The sequence below is a fragment of the Salmo salar genome, chromosome 06 (genome assembly GCF_965601325.2).
Source record: "Salmo salar chromosome 06, fSalSal1, whole genome shotgun sequence".
Lineage (NCBI taxonomy): Eukaryota > Metazoa > Chordata > Actinopteri > Salmoniformes > Salmonidae > Salmo > Salmo salar.
This window is the reverse complement of record NC_138296.1, coordinates 61,721,729-61,743,795: the sequence shown is the minus strand read 5'-3', so window position 1 is coordinate 61,743,795 and position 22,067 is coordinate 61,721,729. Positions and strand designations below refer to the sequence as shown.

The 22,067-nt window shown below is 42.1% G+C and overlaps 1 protein-coding gene across 3 annotated transcripts in view; it reads left to right on the top strand.

Annotated features, from left to right (window-relative positions):
* LOC106607718 (transcription regulator protein BACH2) overlaps window positions 1-22,067 on the top strand; it is a 104,793-nt gene that overhangs the window by 51,206 nt on the left and 31,520 nt on the right. The window contains exon 1 of one of the 3 annotated variants that reach the window (XM_014204975.3): window positions 12,692-12,777. The exons of the other annotated variants lie outside the window; for them this stretch is intronic. The gene's annotated coding sequence lies outside the window, so the exon portion shown is untranslated. Of the gene's footprint in view, window positions 1-12,691; window positions 12,778-22,067 lie in introns of those variants that run through there. 3 annotated transcript variants of the gene reach the window in all.

Genomic DNA, 22,067 nt, shown 5'->3' with positions numbered 1-22,067 from the left:
AAGTTTGCATACACTAAGTTGACTGTGCCTTTAAACAGCATGGAAAATTCCAGAAAATTGTGTCATGGCTTTAGAAGCTTCTGGTAGACTAATTGACATCATATGAGTCAATTGGAGGTTTACCTGTGGATGTATTTCAAGGCCTACCTTCAAACTCAGTCCCACTTTGCTTGACATCATGGGAAAATCAAAAGAAATCAGACAAGACCTCTGAAAAAAAATTGTAGACCTCCACAAGTCTGGTTCATCCTTGGGAGCAATTTCCAAATGCCTGAAGGTACATCGTTCATCTGTACAAACAATAGTATGCAAGTATAAACACCTTGGGACCACGCAGCCATCACACTGTTCAGGAAGGAGACGTGTTCTGTCTCCTAGAGATGAATGTACTTTGGATCGAAAAGTGCAAATCAATCCCAGAACAACAGCAAAAGACCTTGTGAAGATTGTGGAGGAAACAGGTACAAAAGTATCTATATCCACAGTAAAACGATTCCTATATCGACATAATCTGAAAGGCCGCTCAGCAAGGAAGAAGCCACTGCTCCAAAACCGCCATAAAAAAGCCAGACTACGGTTTGCAACTGCACATGGGGACAAATATCTTACTTTTTGGAGAAATGTCCTCTGGTCTGAGGAAACAAAATAGAACTGTTTGGCCATAATGACCATCATTATGTTTGGAGGAAAAAGGGGGAGGATTGCAAGCCGAAGAACACCATCCCAACCGTGAAGCACGAGGGTGGCAGCATCATGTTGTGGGGGTGCTTTGCTGCAGGAGGGACTGGTGCACTTCACAAAATAGATGGCATCATTTACATTTAGCAGACACTATTATCCAGAGCAACTTACAGTAGTGAATACATTTCATACATTTTTTTTTTCTCCCGTACTGGTCCCCCGTGAGAATCAAACCCACAATCCTGGCGTTGCAAACACCATGCTCTACCAACTGAGCCACATGGGACCCATCATGAGGCAGGAAAATTATGTGGATATATTGAAGCAACATCTCAAGACATCAGTCAGGAAGTTAAAGCTTGGTCGCAAATGGGTCTTCCAAATGGACGACGACCCCAAGCATACTTCCAAAGTTGTGGCTTAAGGACAACAAAGTCAAGGTATTGGAGTGGCCATCACAAAGCCCTGACCTCAACCTATAGAAAATTTGTGGGCAGAACTGAAAAAGTGTGTGCAAGCAAGGAGGCTTACAAACCTGACTTAGTTACACCAGCTCTGTCAGGAGGAATGGGCCAAAAGTTAAACAATAAAGTTAAACAATAAAGGCAATGCTACCAAATACTGATTGAGTGTATGTAAACTTCTGACCCACTGGGAATGTGATGAAAGAAATGAAAGCTGAAATAAATAATTCTCTGTACTATTATTCTAACATTTTACATTCTAAAAATAAAGTGGCATTCGTAACTGAAATAAGACAGGGAATTTTTACTAGAATTAAATGTCTGGAATTGTGAAAAACTGAGTTTAAATGTATTTGGCTAAGGTGTATGTAAACTTCCGACTTCAACTGTAAATACTTACGGTAATATACTAATGGTAATATACTGTATACATGTAAACAGGAGTAATAGTGACCAGTAGCTGGATAAATCGATACATACTAATGGTAATGGAAATCAATAATCAATGAACAGCAGTGTAGTGGTAGTAATAAATCGAATCCCCAAAAAATATTAGCAACAGCGTAGGTGTGAGGAGGAGCAGTAGTTGTTAGACATTAACAATCTTATGGCCGTGGGATAAAAGCTGTTAAGGAGTCTGTACTCTATATTGTGGTCTGTACTTGGCATGTAAGTTTCTGCCATTTTATTTAAACCTGGGATATTTTAGGAGCACAACTAATGAAAAATCAGACAACAACCCCGGGTGGGTACACTTTAACATTAACCTTTTTTTTATTCATGTGTTTTCATTTGTAAAATTTGAGCCTTTATTAGACTGCTAAAAATAGCCGCTTACGTGGAGGAACAAAACAAATATTTTTTCCGCTGGCCTGTCTGCCTGCGATTCAGGGAGTAATTTGTGGTTTGCCAGAGGTTGACCTTGGTCAGGAAGCGGCAGCAGGCGGCGGGATAGAAAAGTGCTATTTAGCCCTGCTGTATGTTGGGACCTGGAAGAGTGGCCTTCTAGCAGGCAGGCAGGCAGACAGGCTGAGGCCAGTAAGTCTATGTCCAGTCTGTGCGTGGGTGCTCCGGCTAGCCCACAGACTAGAGCTAAAACGCTTAAGATGCAAGAGCATGGCTCAGCCAGACACGGCGCATTGATCATTGCCTTCCAAGAACTGTCCTTTCCTCTCCTCCCGCTGGAAAAGCAAATGTCCCTCCTGTTCGTAGACCTCCGCCTGGCCCAATGTGTAATTTCAGTCAGCGTCTTGCCCTAATCTGCAAATAGCAACAGCCTGTGTGTGTTCTTTTTTTCCCACGAGATCCCTGCTTTCAGAAGAAAACACTGCATGGCCTGATACATCAGTCATTGTTGTGTTTGTTCTGCACTTGACTTCAAACAGAGTGCGAGTTGAAAAGGAGAGCGACCTTTGGGAATCACACAGTCAGGAGCCAGGGCCAGAGTCAGACTCAGCCCAACATCTACTGTACATATGGGAGGAGAGACTTTACTTTGAGGCTCTTTCTATTCTCATATATATATTTTTAATTGAGGAATCTACAAGGATGAACAGCCATGGAATGTTGCCCTAGAAAACACCCCTCTGCCTCTTTCACCCTGACTGACTGACTGCTGGGAAAAATGCATCTTTTCAAGCTGTGACGTAGGTTAGCTCAGTAGGTTGGAAGCTTTTTGAACCTCTTTACACCCACTATCTTTCACCTAGGTTTATCGCTTTATAAAATAAATCATTTAAAATGTATGCACACGTTGCTTTGAATAAAAGTGTCTGCTAAATGGCATATATTGTTAAATTATTATACCATTCACCTCTTTGTCTACCTTCAACAGGGAAAAAAGCACGTATTAAAAGAGAAGTTGGACAGCTTTAGTTGCATGAGATTGTCCTTTTTACCTCAGATGTCCTTGCATAACAAATATTACAAAGCTGTTGATACGGTTCTTTATCTTTGTACGCATTTCTCCAGATTTGTCTAGGTACAAGAAAATGTATATGATATAAAATGCAAATATGATAACTAAATATGTGAGTATATCTGAATCAATATGACTTTGAATGTTATACTTGTACCTGTAACCCCCTTCTGAAAAAATAACAAACTAAATATACTGCTCAAAAAAATAAAGGGAACACTTAAACAACACAATGTAACTCCAAGTCAATCACACTTCTGTGAAATCAAACTGTCCACTTAGGAAGCAACACTGATTGACAATACATTTCACATGTTGTTGTGCAAATGGAATAGACAACAGGTGGAAATTATAGGCAATAAGCAAGACACCCCCAATAAAGGAGAGGTTCTGCAGGTAGAGACCACAGACCACTTCTCAGTTCCTATGCTTCCTGGCTGATGTTTTGGTCACTTTTGAATGCTGGCGGTGCTTTCACTCTAGTGGTAGCATGAAACGGAGTCTACAACCCACACAAGTGGCTCAGGTAGTGCAGCTCATCCAGGATGGCACATCAATGCGAGCTGTGGCAAGAAGGTTTGCTGTGTCTGTCAGCGTAGTGTCCAGAGCATGGAGGCGCTACCAGGAGACAGGCCAGTACATCAGGAGATGTGGAGGAGGCCGTAGGAGGGCAACAACCCAGCAGCAGAACCGCTACCTCCACCTTTGTGCAAGGAGGAGCAGGAGGAGCACTGCCAGAGCCCTGCAAAATGACCTCCAGCAGGCCACAAATGTGCATGTGTCTGCTCAAACAGTCAGAAACAGACTCCATGAGGGTGGTATGAGGGCCCGACGTCCACAGGTGGGGGTTGTGCTTACAGCCCAACACCGTGCAGGACGTTTGGCATTTGCCAGAGAACACCAAGATTGGCAAATTCGCCACTGGTGCCCTGTGCTCTTCACAGATGAAAGCAGGTTCACACTGAGCCCGTGACATACGTGACAGAGTCTGGAGATGCCGTGGAGAACGTTCTGCTGCCTGCAACATCCTCCAGCATGACCGGTTTGGCGGTGGGTCAGTCATGGTGTGGGGTGGCATTTCTTTGGGGGGCCGCACAGCCCTCCATGTGCTCGCCAGAGGTAGCCTGACTGCCATTAGGTACCGAGATGAGATCCTCAGACCCCTTGTGAGACCATATGCTGGTGTGGTTGGCCCTGGGTTCCTCCTAATGCAAGACAATGCTAGACCTCATGTGGCTGGAGTGTGTCAGCAGTTCCTGCAAGAGGAAGGCATTGATGCTATGGACTGGCCCGCCCGTTCCCCAGACCTGAATCCAATTAAGCACATCTGGGACATCATGTCTCGCTCCATCCACCAACGCCACATTGCACCACAGACTGTCCAGGAGTTGGCGGATGCTTTAGTCCAGGTCTGGGAGGAGATCCCTCAGGAGACCATCCGCCACCTCATCAGGAGCATGCCCAGACGTTGTAGGGAGGTCATACAGGCACGTGGAGGCCACACACACTACTGAGCCTCATTTTGACTTGTTTTAAGGACATTACATCAAAGTTGGATCAGCCTGTAGTGTGGTTTTCCACTTTAATTTTGAGTGTGACTCCAAATCCAGACCTCCATGGGTTGATAAATTGGATTTCCATTGATTATTTTTGTGTGATTTTGTTGTCAGCACATTCAACTATGTAAAGAAAAAAGTATTTAATAAGATTATTTATTTCATTCAGATCTAGGATGTGTTGTTTAAGTGTTCCCTTTATTTTTTTGAGCAGTGTATATCTTATGTTTGAGATTCTTCAAAGTAGCCACCCATTGCCTTGATGACAGCTTTACAATGTAAAAAAGAAAGAAAAACCCTTAAATGAGTAGGTGTGTCCAAACTTTTGACTGGTAACGTACATGGAATGAATGACTAACCGTATCCAGTAGAGTCCTATTAATCTACCGGATCTTTACAACACACTAAGCCCTGAAGTATAGAAACCAATTTTCATTGTCGTTTATTTTTTTATTTGCAGGCTGGATAAACCTCTTGAGATGAGACGTCTTGTTTTCGAGGGAATCATGAGAAATATAGTTACTTCACTAACAGAATCAATGTTTAAACAATGAAATAAATAAAACATTTTCCTGTTCTCTACCTCCCAGCAGCCTATAGATATGGTCCCTTTTGATAGAAACTAAATTGTGCTTATTTCAACCAACCATTTTCAACCAGCCTCTTCTAAAATATACTGTACGCTGAGTATACCAAACATTAAGAATGCCTGCTCTTTCCATGACATAGTCTGACCAAGTGAAAGCTATGATCACTTATTGATGTCACTTGTTAAATCCATTTCAACCAGTGTAGATTAAGGGGAGGAGACAGGTTACAGAAAGATTTTGAATCCTTGAGACAATTGAGACGTGGATTGTGTATGTGTGCCATTCAGAGGGTGAATGGGCAAGACAAAAGATTTAAGTGCCTTTGAACGGGGTATGGTAGTAGGTGCCAGGCGCAACGGTTTGTGTCAAGAACTGCAATGCTTCTGGGTTTCTCACGCTCAACAGTTTCCCGTGTGTATCAAGAATGGTCCACCACCCAAAGGACATCCAGCCAACTTGACACAACTGTGGGAAGCATGGGAGTCAATGTGCCAGAAAATCCCTGTGGAATGCTTTCAACACCTTGTAGAGTCCATGCCCCGAAGAAATGAGGCTGTTCTGAGGGTGAAAGGGGTGGGTGCAACTCAGTATTAGGAAAGTGTTCCTTATTTAGTCTATAATGGTATAGTCTATAATGGTATAGGTACCATTTTATCCAATCCACCTACCCCACCCGTAGCCTATTATCCTGCTGTTTATTTGTCTTGTTTTCCACAAGTGTTGCCCCTCACAAGACCTTGTGTGCCCTCAGTGTACCCACTCCCTCCCTCCCTCTTTCCCTCCCTTCCTGGTCTGGAGGTCTTATTACGATGCAGTGTTTTAATCAAGCGGAAATCAATTGCTACAGAGATACAGTGCCTTCGGAAAGTATTCAGACCCCTTGACTTTTTCCACATTTCATTATGTTACAGCCTTATTCTAAAATGTATTAATTTGCATTTTTTTCCCTCATCAATCTACACCCAATGCCCCATAATGACAAAGCAAAAACTGTTTTTTTGAAAACGGAAATAACACATTTACATAAGTATTCAGACCCTTTACTCAGTACTTGGTTGAAGTACTTTTGGCAGTGATTACAACCTCGAGTCTTCTTGGGTATGACGCTACAAGCTTAGCACACCAGTATTTGTAAGTCGCTCTGGATAAGAGCGTCTGCTAAATTACGTAAATGTAAAATGTAAATGTATTTGGGGAGTTTCTCCCATTTTTCTCTGCAAATCCACTCAAGCTCTGTCAGGTTGGATGGGGAGCGTCGCAGCACAGTTATTTTCAAGTCTTTCCAGAAATGTTTGATCCGGTTCAAGTCTGGACTCTGGCTGGGCCACTCAAGGACATTCAGAGACTTGTCCCAAAGCCATTCCTGTGTTGTTTTGGCTGTGTGCTTAGGGTTGTTGTCCTGTTGGAAGGTGAACCTTCGCCCCAGTCTGAGGTCCTGAGCACTATGGAGCAGGTTTTCATCAAGGATCTCTCTGTACTTTGCTCCGTTCATCTTTCCCTCGATCCTGACTAGTCTCCCAGTCCCTGCCTCTGAAAACATCCTCACAGCATGTTGCTGCCACCACCATTCTTCACCGTAGGGATGGTGCCAGGTTTCCTCCAGACATGACGCTTGGCACTTAGGCCAAAGAGTTCAATCTTGGTTTCATCAGACCAGAGAATCTTGTTTCTCATTGTCTGAGAATGAATTAAAAAGTAGTATTATTTTAATTTTTTGGAATAAATGAATAACATTTTATTTTTTGGTCAAATCGCCAATTGGCAACCCAACTCTTATGGGATTAATTGACACATAAACAAACATTACAATAATTCACTATGTTAATTATTGTCTGAGAGTCCTTTAGCGGGCTGTCATGTGCCTTTTACTGCGGAGTGTCTTCCCTCTGTCCACTCTACCATAGTGGCCTGATTGGTGGAGTGCTGCTGAGATGGTTGTTCTTCTGGTAGTTTCTCCTATCTCCACAGAGGAACTCTGGAGCTCTGTCAGAGTGACCATCGGGTTCTTGGTTTCCTCCCTGACCAAGGCCCTTCTCCCCCAATTGCTCATTTTGGCTGGGCGGCCATCTCTAGGAAGAGTCTTGGTGGTTCCAAACTTCTTCCATTTAAGAATGATGGAGGCCACTGTGTTCTTGGAGACCTTCAATGCTGAAGAAATGTTTTGGTACCCTTCCCCAGCTCAATTTCGAGTCTCATAGCAAAGGGTCTGAATACTTGTAAATGTAAATAAGGTGTTTCTGTTTTTTAACAGACTTGCAAACATTTCTAAAAACCTGTTTTCCCTTTGTCAATATGTGGTATTGTGTAGGTTGCTGAGTTTTTATTTTGAATGATCTAGTTTAGAATAAGGCTGTAACTTAACAAAAATGTTTACAAAAGTCAAGGGGTCTGAATACTTTCCCAAGGCACTATATATATTGGTCTCTCAGCCCCAAGAGTGTAATATAGTCATTTGCCCAGTGGCTCTGTACTACAGCATCTTAATTTCAGCCAGTTTGGCAAAGTAGAAAAATTATCCTGCAGCATCAGGAAATGTGAATTATTATGTGGATTATAATTAATGGACATTTTTATAGGGGTTGATACATTTTTTGTTACGTCAAATCAAGTCTGACATTTTGATGTGGAAATTACAAACTTTAGAAGCCCTTTTAAACCTTGAACACACTACACGTTTGCATTTCTTAGCCACAAAAGAGCGATCAAATTAAGATCCTACGTCTGTATGGTCATGCAAACAGCCTGATGCGGTGGCTGTGTAAAAACACAGGAAATACCTGAGGGCGGTATGAAAGCTGAAACATGTCTGGATCAAGTTGAAGTTGAGATTTGAGCACCATTGATACTAGACAGCATTTGTCACATATAGCAGCTATCTGTCCACAGCAAGTGGTAATATCAGATGAAGGCCGAGGATAACCATATCCCACTTTACCAAACAATACTTCAACCAGTACTCATCTCAAAAAGCACTGGTGAGTGTTGCTCACGTACATAACATTTGCATTGTCGTATCTAAAATCACCTCTGTCGGTGACGAACATGAAGTTACTGTAGTCACACTGATCATCGCCACAGACACAGTCAGTATCTCCTCCCTCAGAATACTTCCACCGTGTCTCAAGTCCCTCATCCGTACAACAAGAGTGCATATGGCTTTCTCTTCTCACTTTGAGTCACCAGCAGCGCTGTCTGTCTTAACCCACACTAACCGCAGCATGTGTCACATCTTTGCCAACTTCAACCATAACCTTTCAGTCCGTGCCCTCACAATGTATTTCAGACGCACGTGGGTTGTATTTACGTAGCTACACCTCCTATCTATGACTGAGCACGTCTGGGGTGCCCCGGTTTCATTGTTCCGTGTCAGTCCCTCATTAACCTTATCACGGAGACTCTGTAGTCGAGTCACCACTGTAAGAGGCCAAATCATGCAGATGATGCATTTTGAAAAAATACATCAAATGACTTGCGTGTACAATGAGTGGGGAGCGAGTGGTCAAATGTATTATTATATTATTTTTTATGATCTGCATGGCATTCATTTCAGAACATCTAGACTAACCTACTCCTCTGCTAATGTTATGGCTTGTCTTTTACATTTATTTAACTAGGCAAGTCAGTTAAGAACAAATTCTTATTTACACTGACGGCCTAGGAACACTGGGTTAACTGCCTTGTTCAGGGGCAGAAGGACAGATTTTTACCTTGTCAGCTCGGGGTTTCAATCTAGCAACCTTTTGGTTACTGGCCCAACACTATAACCACTAGGCTACGTGCCGCCCCGTTCCCACCTTAGTGTGCACATGCAGACTAATTATCCCCACTCACACATTTACGTATCCATACTGTATGTGTTATAGCCTCACCTTAGTTCCAAAATTAGCTTTCTTACACTCCCGTCCGTGTTGCTGCCAGCGGGTCATCTGACTTGGTATGGTCACTGGCAGTCACTCTCTGCCTGTGTAATGTGAGCTAGCCCCGCTTGGCCAGGTCCAGGGACACTTCATGTGTTGGTATGTGTGAATGTGCTTTAACCCCTCACCATAGCCAGGCAGCCACAGTGCAACAGTCATGAACGGGTTTACAGGCAGGCAGTGTATCACTAGAAACCCTTACTGACACACTACGTGACATCCATTTATGTCACCTGTCCAATTAACCAATAAGCCCCGAGGGGGTGTGGTATCTGGCTGTATCCAGGCACTCCGATACAACATGGGAGTGCCTGGATACAGCCCTTAGCCGTGGTATATTGGCCATATACCACAAACCAACATAATTAGAGCAGTACAAATAAATGTTTTGTCATACCCGTTGTATACGGTCTGATATACCAAGGCTTTCAGCCAATCAGCATTCAGGGATCGAATCACCCAGTTTATAATTTACCTTATAGCATAGTAGAGGGAGTGATGCTTTGTTTAACACAGGCCTATGAAAACTGTGGACAGATTATTTTAATGGAGTCTACTGTTGGTGTCTATGGTGGATCCTTCTTTTTTTAATCATTCAATTGGCATTAGAGTATTTGTGAAAGCATATTTAATTTATTCATCTTTTCATCAATTCGATTTTGTGGACACATTTCGCGGATTTTGAGTTTAAAGAGGAAATGCTGACGGGGGTCAATGTTAAAAATATGAATGGCTGAAATTCTCAGTCACATTTCACGACATTGGTGGAAAAACAAAAACTACAGACTTCATTAATGATTACTTCGTTTTTCAGCTTTTATGAATGAGCGATAGCCTTCACAGCGATAGCCTTCCTTTGCAAAAAAAGGACCATTCGTATGGTTCTCTTTTCTTTCTAGTGTATGATTGTGCTTCCTGCAAGAACTGGGCTTATTGTGGCATATAATGACAACTGTAAATAACCATAGAAACAGGATTGTCATGTGAAAATGCATCACCATGGTGGATCTTTTTTCTGTGTCCCAAATGGCACCCTATTGGTCGAGATCGGTGTGGAAGAACTTGCCTGGCCTATACAGAGCCCTGACCTCAACCCCATCAAACACCTTTGGGATGAATTGGAACGCCGACTGCGAGCCAGGCCTAATCGCCCAACATCAGTGCCCGACCTCACTCATGCTCTTGTGGCTGTATAGAAGCAATTCCCTGCCGCAAAAAAAACAACCTTTTGATTTCACCTCATTTTAACATTCTGTCATAAAGAGCACATGTTCATCTTCATAAAAAAAAAAGACTATAGTTGGTGTCTATTAAAGATAGACTGAGTGAAATGAAGTTGCCATGAGCAGCACCGTATCTATGCATTTGCACGGGTTCTCTTCACGCTGTTACAGTGTGGCAGCCTCTGGGCCAATTTAGCAGAGAAGTTGAGCCTCGCGTTTCAAGCTCTTAGTTGTTGCAGAGATTGACCCACTATGATGTTTACTTTCTGCATCTAAGTGTCAAATAAAGTAATAGGGGTTGACTAACAAGGTTGATGATTTCATCTTAAATCAGCCATAAATCCCTTTGTGACAGGAGGAATGTAAACTTGTTGTGAACAACAGGGTGTGGCATATAAATGCACAAAAACGTTTCACAAAAATGTTTTTATTGTTAAAATATTTTTAGCCTGTCTATCTGTGGGTAACAGGGATGACATGTTATGTTCGACCCGTTCAGTTTTCCACCACAAAACACAAAAATTGCTAAAAGGAGTAGAACCAGCTCACCTGCTTTTACACTATGATTTCACTATTAGATGTTCAATGATTCTTTTGAAAAAAATATTTAAAAAAAAAATAGTAGTTTCACCATATTAAAACAAGAGTACAGTTCAGGTAACAGGGTTCACATTAAAATGAGGGACAGATGTAAATGAATCACTAATCACATGAAGTAAATAATCATCTTTAAAAAATGACTTTGTCAAAGCAACAAAATAACTCAGGCTTTACAATGATGGTGACAACTTAGAGAACTCTTTGGGTCAAGTGGGTTGAAATCTTCCTAGAAGTCACAGAGGGTGCATGGAGGGTCATGTCAAAATGCTGAAAGGTGCCACTTTAACAAGTCTTTATTCATATGACAAATCAGATTTATTGAATTCTCCATGTGGTTAATATTAAAAGGCACTTAGTTTAATTTAACAGGCTTTTAAATTGAATATTGGTGCACAATTTCTACTTCAAATATCAAAGGGACGCGAAACGCACTCATTTCCTGGAGTGACCTACATACACATGCACGTTCACATACACACACACACACACTGAACAACACACTCAGCCTTTGAAGGCTTCATGTGGGTGGTTTTGTGTGTCATATTTTTCCTATGGGGAGAGTTTCCATTTGCAAGGTGTTGTTTTATTTTGTTTGTTGTTGAGCTGTTGAAGTTTTATTTCATTGCCAATTATCACATAAACTTTTCTCATATGAGCTTTTTTCTTTCTCTGTATTGTTGTTTTGTGTAAAGCCCTCCATCTGGTCCCTCTCCCACCACTACCCCCCATCCCCTACCCCTCATTCCCTACCCTCCTACCCCTCATCCTCCAGCCAGCCCCTTCCATTGGGCCCCATTAATAATGCAGGGGACAATCCCGCCTCGGAAACACTCCTCCCCCCTGGCCTGCCAATCGCCCGGCTTAATTAGCACGTGAGAGCATGGTCGCCAAGCGCCCAGCCGCCCATTCACCAATCACCACACACCTCTGGCTCTGGTGGCAACGCTCAAAATCTTCATGGTAACCAGATTCATCTGAAATAACCCCAATACTAACTTGATCACCTTTTTGGCCGTTTCGGGCCAAAGTGATGGTGTGAGTGTTTTGCTTGTGTCAGAGTTTTGTGCGGTTGATATCGCTGAGGTGTCTGTGGTTGCATTGTAGCTTCATTAGAAAGGGTTCTGTGATTATTCAACTGATCATAGGAGGAGGAAGGGGTCGTTAACCGACGAGACAAAGGAGAGGGAATTTGCTTGAGGTGCAGATTAGGGTAGCTAGTGATTATCCTGTTGCTTAAGTCAATACCAATGTACTCTCCGAGATTAGACACACAAAAGCATGTATGCCACATGTATTACTTCTCTACCATTTCTAACATGTAAGTAACATCAAGTTGCTAGTTACAATTCTGTCACTGACACTGACACTGGCCAGCTCAGAAATACAGTAATAGAAACATGTTAAAGTATGGAGGAAACTACTCTACTGTATTAGAAGTGTGGCCACAGCGTTAATATCGAAGTAGACACAGAATGAGATACAACAGTGAATATTATTTACAGTTGAGTCCATGCAGAATTATAGCCAAGGTCTATAGATAACGCCGTGTTTCTATTACATTTGCAGTCTGTTACCATATAAGACAGCGTAATGACTCACCCTGCTTTCTGACCTACAATGTGGGAAGGGAAGTCATGATTCATGCAAGCTGCAGCTAATGCAGGCCGGGAGCCTAAAATACTCTGGTATGCCATCTCACACACTCACATGCACACCCACACACTCACATATGCACAGATGTACTCAGCAACAGTTTGTGAGACATGAGAAAGTTACCAGAGTGTGGAGAGTAACAGAATGACTGGCCAAGTGGAGAAGTCTTTCTGAGGTAATGCTAGCATGTTTGTCTATATTGTGAGATGCATTCCAGGTATGAGCGACGTAACTTGCGTTTTGGGTCAGGAAGTGGGGTGAAGAGCTGCTGTGTTATTGTTTTTGGTAAGTCACGTAGTTGTCGTCTTAACACTCTTGTCGTAAAGTAGATTCTGCAATTAAAGCAATTAAAAGCTGAGCGATCACTCCAACCTGATTACGACTTCATCTAAATGAGGGACTGCTTAAAAAAAAACAAATTAAACGTTGCTGCTTATGTTGACATACTAATTTCACTAAGGCACTGTGCGGTGGAATTAAAGAGCACCGATTAGATTTTTGGGGGTAATTACCCTTAACTTCATCATTAGAATGAATTTAATACTCTTAAAGAGAGGGATTGTCTCTGTAGGTGAGATCAGAGGGACGGCTATACAGTACGATCGATGTATGTTTCATTTCAATCAACACTAAGTCATGACTCATGAGAGAGGTGTCTGTAATGTGGACTGTATGGAATAACTTCTCTGCTAGCTACATGTGTAAGGACCGCCCTCTTGTCTCACAGCACTACGTGAGCATTTTAACCTGCTTTAATCTGGCTAACAGGTGTCTTTAATAGTTTAAATAGTGTATGCTATTGTACTTTTTACTAATTGTTTTCTTTTGGAGGGTGAATCCCGATGGTGTTCTTAGTATTGATTACATTCTGAAGGATATGGCGCTCTGCCTGCCTCATGAAGACATGAACTACCTTTGATTTTAATGGTAGATAGTACAGAACTCTTAGGGCCGGTTTCCCGGACACAGATTAAGCCTAGTCCTGGACAACAACAAAAAAATGGGGGCGGGGGATATTCTCCATTGAGTTAGCTTTTTAGTCCAGGACTAGGCTTAACTTTGACACGTACCAACACACAGGGGTAATCATTCTACAGTGGTCCCTGCAGCGTACGCTCAAACTGGTGTGATTAGAATTATTATTTAAAGGGCCTCCCGGGTGGCGCAGTGGTCTAAGGCACTGCATCGCAGTGCTAGCTGTGCCACCAGAGATTCTGGGTTTGAGTCCAGGCTCTGTTGCAGCCGGCCGTGACCGGGAGGCCCATGGGGCAGTGCACAAGGGAAGGTATATCCTTGTCTCATCGCGCACTAGCGACTCCTGTGGCGGGCCGGGCGCAGTGCATGCTGACCAGGTCACCAGGTGTACAGTGTTTCCTCCGACACATTGGTGCGGCTGGCTTCCGGGTTGGATGGGCATTGTGTCAAGAAGCAGTGCAGCTTGGTTGGGTTGTGTTTTGGAGGATGCATGGCTCTCGACCTTCGCCTCTCCCGAGTCCGTATGGGAGTTGCAGCGATGAGACAAGACTGTAACTACTACCAATTGGGGAGAATGTTTTTTTTTTTTTTTAATTAAAATTATTATTCTTTTTCAATTAAAGAATGCTTATTTAGAACGTCCAGTTTCGATTGATGCAACAGTCAGCATTTGAGTTTGCCACGCCGTTTTTTCACAGAAATTTGTTTCGCAAACACAGTCCTTACAACGTTATATCCTGAATGTGACCAGAATATTTTTGGATGCAATGTTCAGACATTCACAGAAGTAGCATTAGAATAACACATTCATCCAAACCAGAAAATGTAGGCTACATTAGTCCTAGCGCTAGCTGAGGAAAGATTGACGTAACACAAGCGGTCAACTCTCAGCTGACAGAAACCATAATATCAATTAGCTAATAGCAATTACTATTTACAAGTCATCACATCACAGGTGAGCTCACCATTGATCGAAATAATTGAGTAAAACACGTTCTAAAAATGTTAAGTAATCCAACGATGGGTAGTTTGTGCGCAACACCATGTTTTTGTTGTTGTTGAGGCAACCAAAGATAAGAAGACAAGACAAGATGAGTTTGGTCTGTTTGCAATATGCATGTTTAAGAGGGTCTGTCGTCTACCATCATTCACTTCCCTTCATTCACTTCCGAAAGATGAGTGAACCATCCCACCTCATTTTGTTATAACATATTTTGTCTGATAGACTTTACGTGACACCCAGAATGCATTGTATAATGTCAACAAACATGGCGCCACACATAGATGGCAAATAGCTTTGCATTAGCTCATCATAATCAGTACTACCTTCATAAAAATATTTTACACACATCATATGTGTCCATTAAAATCTATGCAAGAATCGGTGTCACCAGTACTTGAAAATGTGAATACTCCATACATACATTCGGTATGCTCCACTAGAAATGACAACACAATATACAGAAAATAAGGCACTTACTTTGATAGGAACGCACACACGTCCAAAGTTCTTATTTGTAAGGAAAACAACAATGAAGGCAATGCGAGCACCAGCCAGAAAATGTGCCAGGGGGGGGAAGTTTGTGCAAGACTGCACAAATGTCTGCATACTTGATCTGCGGAAACACTGGGGAAGTGCTTGGCCTCTACTTGAAGAGAGAAGTTTGTCCTGCTCAGTAAAGCCTTAAACATAAATTGTCCGCAACAGTAAAATGGGCTACTTCTATGTGAATTAATGAGGAGACGGAACACACTTCAATTCAAAATGTTGTTAGAAAATAAAACTTGAAACTAATTTGAAATGGACACATTTAAGCATAGCCTATAAATAATTAGCAGGCAGCGTGTCTTGGTTTGAGGACAGCGCGGGTTAACTGTCCTGTTGCGTAGCAATCACATTTTGGAACATTGAGAGCATTCTGAAATCACGCGCATAAAAAGAAACTCACGTGAAAAGGTTAATCTGTGTGCCCGGGAAACCACCCCTTAATGTTATTACTGTGGAAGTCTCTCAGTGCTCCAGCAGGTGTGCAAAATCAGATGAGCTCTCTCCTCCCTTCTTCCTTCCTTCCTTCCCTCTCCTTCCTCCTCTCCTCCCTCACTTTTCTCTCCTCCCGCCTTCACAATCACCAGACACAGAGCTGATCCCATTCATCAATGTCAGCAGGCAGGAGCTCCAGGGTTTGGTCTGCAAAACTGCAGAGAATCACCTTAGGGAGTCATAGACCCAAAGGCTCTATTCCAAAAGACTGTCCCAAACCAGGTCTGGGTAACATTGCATACCACACCTGGGATCATATTATCCACTCATTTCAGACTCTAACCATTGTCAAGCAATTTTCCATTTTTCAATTATGAACATGGCACATGCACAGTGTCTTACAAAATTCCTTAAATTAATATTTCAAGTCTCTGGCAACCTATGGTCGAAAATGTATGATATCCTCTTTTTAGCTCTGGCTCGGGATCAAAGCGTAGGGAGACAATTCTGATCTCTATCTGGGTGAAAAGGCTCTGGGTCCATTTGTTGATTGAGTTGGGCTTTAATGAACCCCAGCAATAGCCTGACTCGTCTCTGTGTCTTTGGCCCAGCTCTTTGCCTTGAACTCTGACTGCCACATCTGTAACCCCTCTCTGTGGCCTGAGCAGACCCATAGTTCAATTCAGATGTACTATCCACTGTGCTCTCATAGCCACGTGTTCATGTTGAGACCTCTATTACTGAACGCATCATAGATTCAGCATGAACTCGCTTTCGTAAATGGTTCTACATCATTTAATGAGTTAAAAATGAGATCAGAAGTGACAGAAAAGTAACCATGCAGTATGACCAGGCTAAACCAAAATTGTTCCACGTTAAATAGGTTCAACAAGGTCAGTTCAGTGGAGTCACATTGTTTACAGGTAAACTGTATTCCATAGAAGAGCTCAGTCAGCGCCGGTACAGCACGTCGAACATCTGTGTCCTGTATGCATGGTCTCAGGTTCAATATGAGTATCCCATTGAACTGATGGAAGCCAGATTGATCCATATCTTGGCCTCTGAGAGTAACAGCTTTTCTCAGCCACTGACGTCACTGTCTTATCTGTCTGTGGTTACACAGTCAGCTGGAAACCCCCACTGAGAAGAGATCCTTTCTTTCGCTCTCGTTTCTTACATTTTTCTCTCTCAGGCAAGAGAATCATTTTCTCTCTTTGCGTGATACATTTCTTTAACATTTTAGTCATTCATTTAACAGACGCTCTCATCCAGAGCAACTTACAGTAAGTAGCGAGTGCATGCATTTTCATACTTTTTCATACTGATGATCTGCCGTAGGACATAAATGTACATTTTGTCATAAGCAAAACGTGTTTGCGACAACATATGTTACATTGCCAGCCTCTGTCATTAACCAGTCATTAAAGCCCCGGTTACTCCTTAGCCCAATAAACAGTATCGTTCCTTGAATGATGCCTTGAGGAACACCAGACACTGATAAAGCCCAGTGGTACATAACGCTGCGTGTGTGTGTGCACAATGACCAAAGAGACATCTAAGGTCACTTAAAGGCAGCGCTTCTGAGTCCATTCTCATTACGATTCTTCATTAGCCCTCTGATAGTGATCTCTGTTTCAATCAATTCCTATTCTCAAACATCCTCACTCCGCATATTCTATAATGAAGCATTAACATGTTTCCATCTCTGTAGTTTGGCTCGGAATGAACTGCCACCTTCGGTGTGATATCACAGATTTTTGCTGAATATCAATGAGACCTACAGTATGTGCTCACTTCGACTTGTCTGTTATTTATATATCTTTGTATTATTTATTTGCAGAATTAGGGAGAAACATCTCCACAAATTCTGTCACCACCTTAACAGCTCTCTGCCCAGCCCTCTCAGGTGTCTGACTGTCTGCGCCTCTCAATGATTCAGTTTCATGAATCTACTACAATTAATTTATCTAAAGCTCCAGACCAAATCCCTCTAACAGGCTGAGGAAATAATTACCTTGATGGCAAGGAGAACATGTACTACATGGATTCCTGCATCACTGTTGCAATATCAATACATGACTTCATGATTTAATAGAAACAGTTGAACAACTACCCATGAGGCCCTCCAGGTGGTTTAATAAGCAGAATTCTGTCATTTCCTGCGGGAGAGAGAGAAATCTAGCTGAATGAAGAGAACCATGCAGGAGCCTGAGAGCATTGAGTTGAGGAAATTGCCACTTAGGTATAATGGAATAGTCATCTGGGTTGACCTTCATGTTGCAGTGAGTGGAGGGATCTGCTCCCTCATTTTAGAGAAATTGCAAAGATGAATGTATGCATTTATAGGAACATACAGCAGTCACTGGGAGGAACACATGTCTGTCTGTCTCTCTCTCTCTATCTCTTTCTCTCTCTGTCTCTGCCTGTTAATATTGGAGCACGATTGAAACATATCAACCCCTCACAATAGAGTGACTGCCTTTAAAAACCAACAAATCCCTTTGAAAACTGTAGCATCAATTCGATTCAGAAACCACTATTCCAGTGTCAAAATGTAAATAGGATCATTTGGGTCATGAAGTCAGTCTCGTCTAAAACGGAGTTTAGAACATCCGTGCGTCATAACGGGTAATTGAAGGTTGGTTTTTGATTTGACGATGTCCATTTGCCCGCTAACATGCATGGGTAACAGCTGTGATTGCTCTCTATCCAATAGCATAGGCAGTGATACAGACCTGCCCAGCAGCTCCGACTTTGGTTCCATAAGACAACACGTCGCACATTTTTTTACTTGACAAATACTGCACCAAACGCCTTTGTTAGATGTAAAATTGTCGGTTTACTTATTTCATTTTAATTTCTCTAAAGATAAATCACATCCAGTCTATAGTAGGGAGTTTTAGTTCGCAACTTGACAATATTATACATAGTTTAGCGCATAAAATGTGGTAATTAACTAGAATGACCATAATCCATTGCACATCTACTTGTCCAGTCTTTCTTTTATGCCTGCTACAGAAGAGACAAGAGAATGTTGCTTAGTGAGGTATCTCTACCTGAAAATACATGATCTACGTGATTGCTAGTCAGTATTCAGCAGTCCTAAAAGTATGCCTTATTTACTTTGAAGAACTCCTAATAGTTATTTTGTCAGAGAGCATAGGCAGCAGTTCTACAGAGATGAGATGATGACTTGGAATGAAATAATAAAGTCAGCAAATTAAACAAATGTAATATACACAACAACTGAAATATTTTATTAAAGTCAAGTAATGTGAATAAATGAGGGTTAATAAGTGATCAGAAGTAATGGGCAGTCACTACTACCATCATGGGACTTTATTAACTATTTTATTCTGTGTTACAGCATTCAACCCACATAATGCATAGCGCATTTAATGTTTAAAAAAAAATATTTAAATCAAAAACCGTGATGTAATTTCTTTTTTTTTATAGAACCGACCTAATCGCTCAGCACTTACAAACAGAAAAACACACATGCCAGTCAACGTGTCCATTGGCTCTTTAAAGCCATGTTTCACATTTGCTGGGCTATACCTCTACAAGCATATATGTTATTGCAAGCTACTTCATTTGGATTCTGTCATTAAAGCCATGCTCATCCTCAGAGTAATTACAGACATCTGTCCTAATGGTACACAGTAACACAGTGTTCTCTCCCGTTCCTCGTCGCCTTGCAACTATCCTGCTTAGGAGACTTGGGCCTTCGTCCTAAATGGCACCTTATTCCCTAGATAGTGCACTATTTTTGACCAGAGCCCGATGGGCCTTAGTCATAAGTGGTGCACTATAAAGGGATGAGGGTGCCATTTGGAACGCAACCCTAGAATTGCAACGGCAGACCGGGCTTGTTTTACGACCAGCAAATTCAATCATAGAGAGTGATTCTGATTTTTTTTAATGGGAGCTATGCTATTTGTTTGTTTTCGAGGCAGGAACTTTAGTAAGACAAGTTGCTCCCATGATAAAGAAACTCATTTTAACTCATGTTCTTAACCACAGCAGCTACAGCACATCAACTTGTTTGTTTTATACTGTAAGCATAGTCCTATATGCTTTCAAAGAACAATAAGGTATAGAAATATAAGGATTTGTCATTGGGGTGTCGGCACTCAGCACAGTGGTTCTATTGTTTGTTGAAGAAATACTTGTTTCAGTTTTGGAATGGGTAGGGAACAACAAGACAAGTTATTCAGATGAGAGTTGAGACTATCAAAGAGACCCCCAGTTTAAATTCATTCCTAATCGCTCTCTTTCTCCCCTATACTGTAAAGGGAGATACCTAGTCAGTGTCTCTGAAATATGCCTTCCACATTTAACCCAACCCCTGTGAAACAGAGAGGTGCAGGGGGCTGCCTTAATCGACATCCTCGTCTTCGGCGCCCGAGGAACAGTGGTTTAACTGCCTTGCTCAGGGGCAGAACGACAGATTTTTACCTTGTCAGCTTGGGGATTCGATCCAGCAACCTTTCGGTTACTGACCCAACGCTCTAACCACTAGGCTATCTGCCGTACGAACACACATTGTTATTGTAGACAATACATGTTAAATGACTCAGGTTTTAAAGAAATGTGTTCGTATTACTCACTCACGTCATCTCAATAGCAGCGACATCAGCATGCTCATTACCTGCATGTTGTGCACAGGGCCTCTGGAGGACAAACCTCTTACATCATGGTCGTCTATGTTTCATTTGAATGAATAACATTATGGCCTTGCATTGGAAAATCTATGAATTCCAGATACATTTCATGTTGAACAGGTCTGTATGGCCTCTACAGTGGCGTCATTGCTTAGAGCCTATATAATGCCTTTTGAAGGTGAATTTATACTAGTGGAACAACAGGATTTGTCATAGAGACCCATGATTAATGCCAAGTGGATCTTGAACGTAATGAGCCACTGAATCTGATTCTGTGTCAGAGCGAATGAAGGAAATGACTCGCTGCACACTAGACTGGCATTTCCTACCAATCAAAGGAGCTCAGCGAGGCCCGTCTTATATAAGACAGCAAGGAGACTTCGAATGTTATATTTCCTAAGCGCAGGAGACTGGGTGTTGTTGTTTCCTGAAAATGCAACTGCTCGGTTTTCAACTTGATTCTCCTCTAAAGGGAAGACGGCGTAGTGAACGATGTCAAAACAGTCTAACCTTTCTCTTGTCCTTTGTGTTGTCCGTTAAGACACCTCACATCCTCCTCCAATCCGTGGAAATGGCTGGAGAGAAATAGAGGCATGTAGGTCTGAAGAGGAGTGCGCTGTAATGGCATCCAGGGTGTATGTGTGGGGGAGGGGGGTTCGGTCGCCATTAGAGGGGATGATGCCCTGCTTCTGGTATGAGTCATGTGACCTCTCTTGTCATGAGTGTGGTGCTCTCAGCTTTGTTTCGTGCTCAGAGAGAGAGAGAGAGAGAGAGAGAGAGAGAGAGAGAGAGAGAGAGCCCGGGGGCTGTTGGTGTGGAGCCCTCCCCATTTCCCCCTCCTCTCCCTCCTGTCAGTTCCCTCTCTGCATATGGCTCCTCAGAGACACAGAGAGAGAGGAGACATCACAGAGCCCATCATGATGCTGTCATCGCCCCCTCTCCTTCAGAGCCCCCTAAGCTGTAGCACATCTTACTGCCATGTCGTAGGTGTATGAAACCATCCACTGTTTTGTCATACACAAGAAAAAATGATTGCTGTAAGTAGCTCCTTTGTGTACTGTACTGTATGCACATGCTGCACTGTAGTAACACATACTATACTGTAGTAGCACATACTATACTCTAGTAGCACATACTGTACTGTAGTAGCACATACTATACTGTAGTAGCACATACTGTACTGTAGTAGCACATACTATACTGTAGTAGCACATCCTATACTGTAGTAGCATATACTATACTGTAGTAGCACATACTGTATTGTAGTAGCACATACTATACTGTAGTAGCACATCCTATACTGTAGTAGCATATGCTATACTGTAATAGCACATACTGTATTGTAGTCGCACATACTATACTGTAGTAGCACATACTATACTGTAGTAGCACATACTATACTGTATTGTAGTAGCACATACTGTACTGTAGTAGCACATACTATACTGTAGTAGCACATACTATCCTGTAGTAGCACATACTGTACTGTAGTAGCACATACTATACTGTAGTAGCATATACTATACTGTAGTAGCACATACTGTATTGTAGTAGCACATACAATACTGTAGTAGCACATACTATACTGTAGTAGCACATACTATACTGTAGTAACACATACTGTATTGTAGTAGTAGCACATACTATACTGTAGTAGCACATACTGTATTGTAGTAGCACATACTGTATTGTAGTAACACATACTATACTGTAGTAGCACATACTGTATTGTAGTAGCACATGCTATACTGTAGTAGCGCATACTGTATTGTAGTAGCACATACTATACTGTAGTAGCACATACTGTATTGTAGTAACACATGCTATACTGTAGTAGCACATACT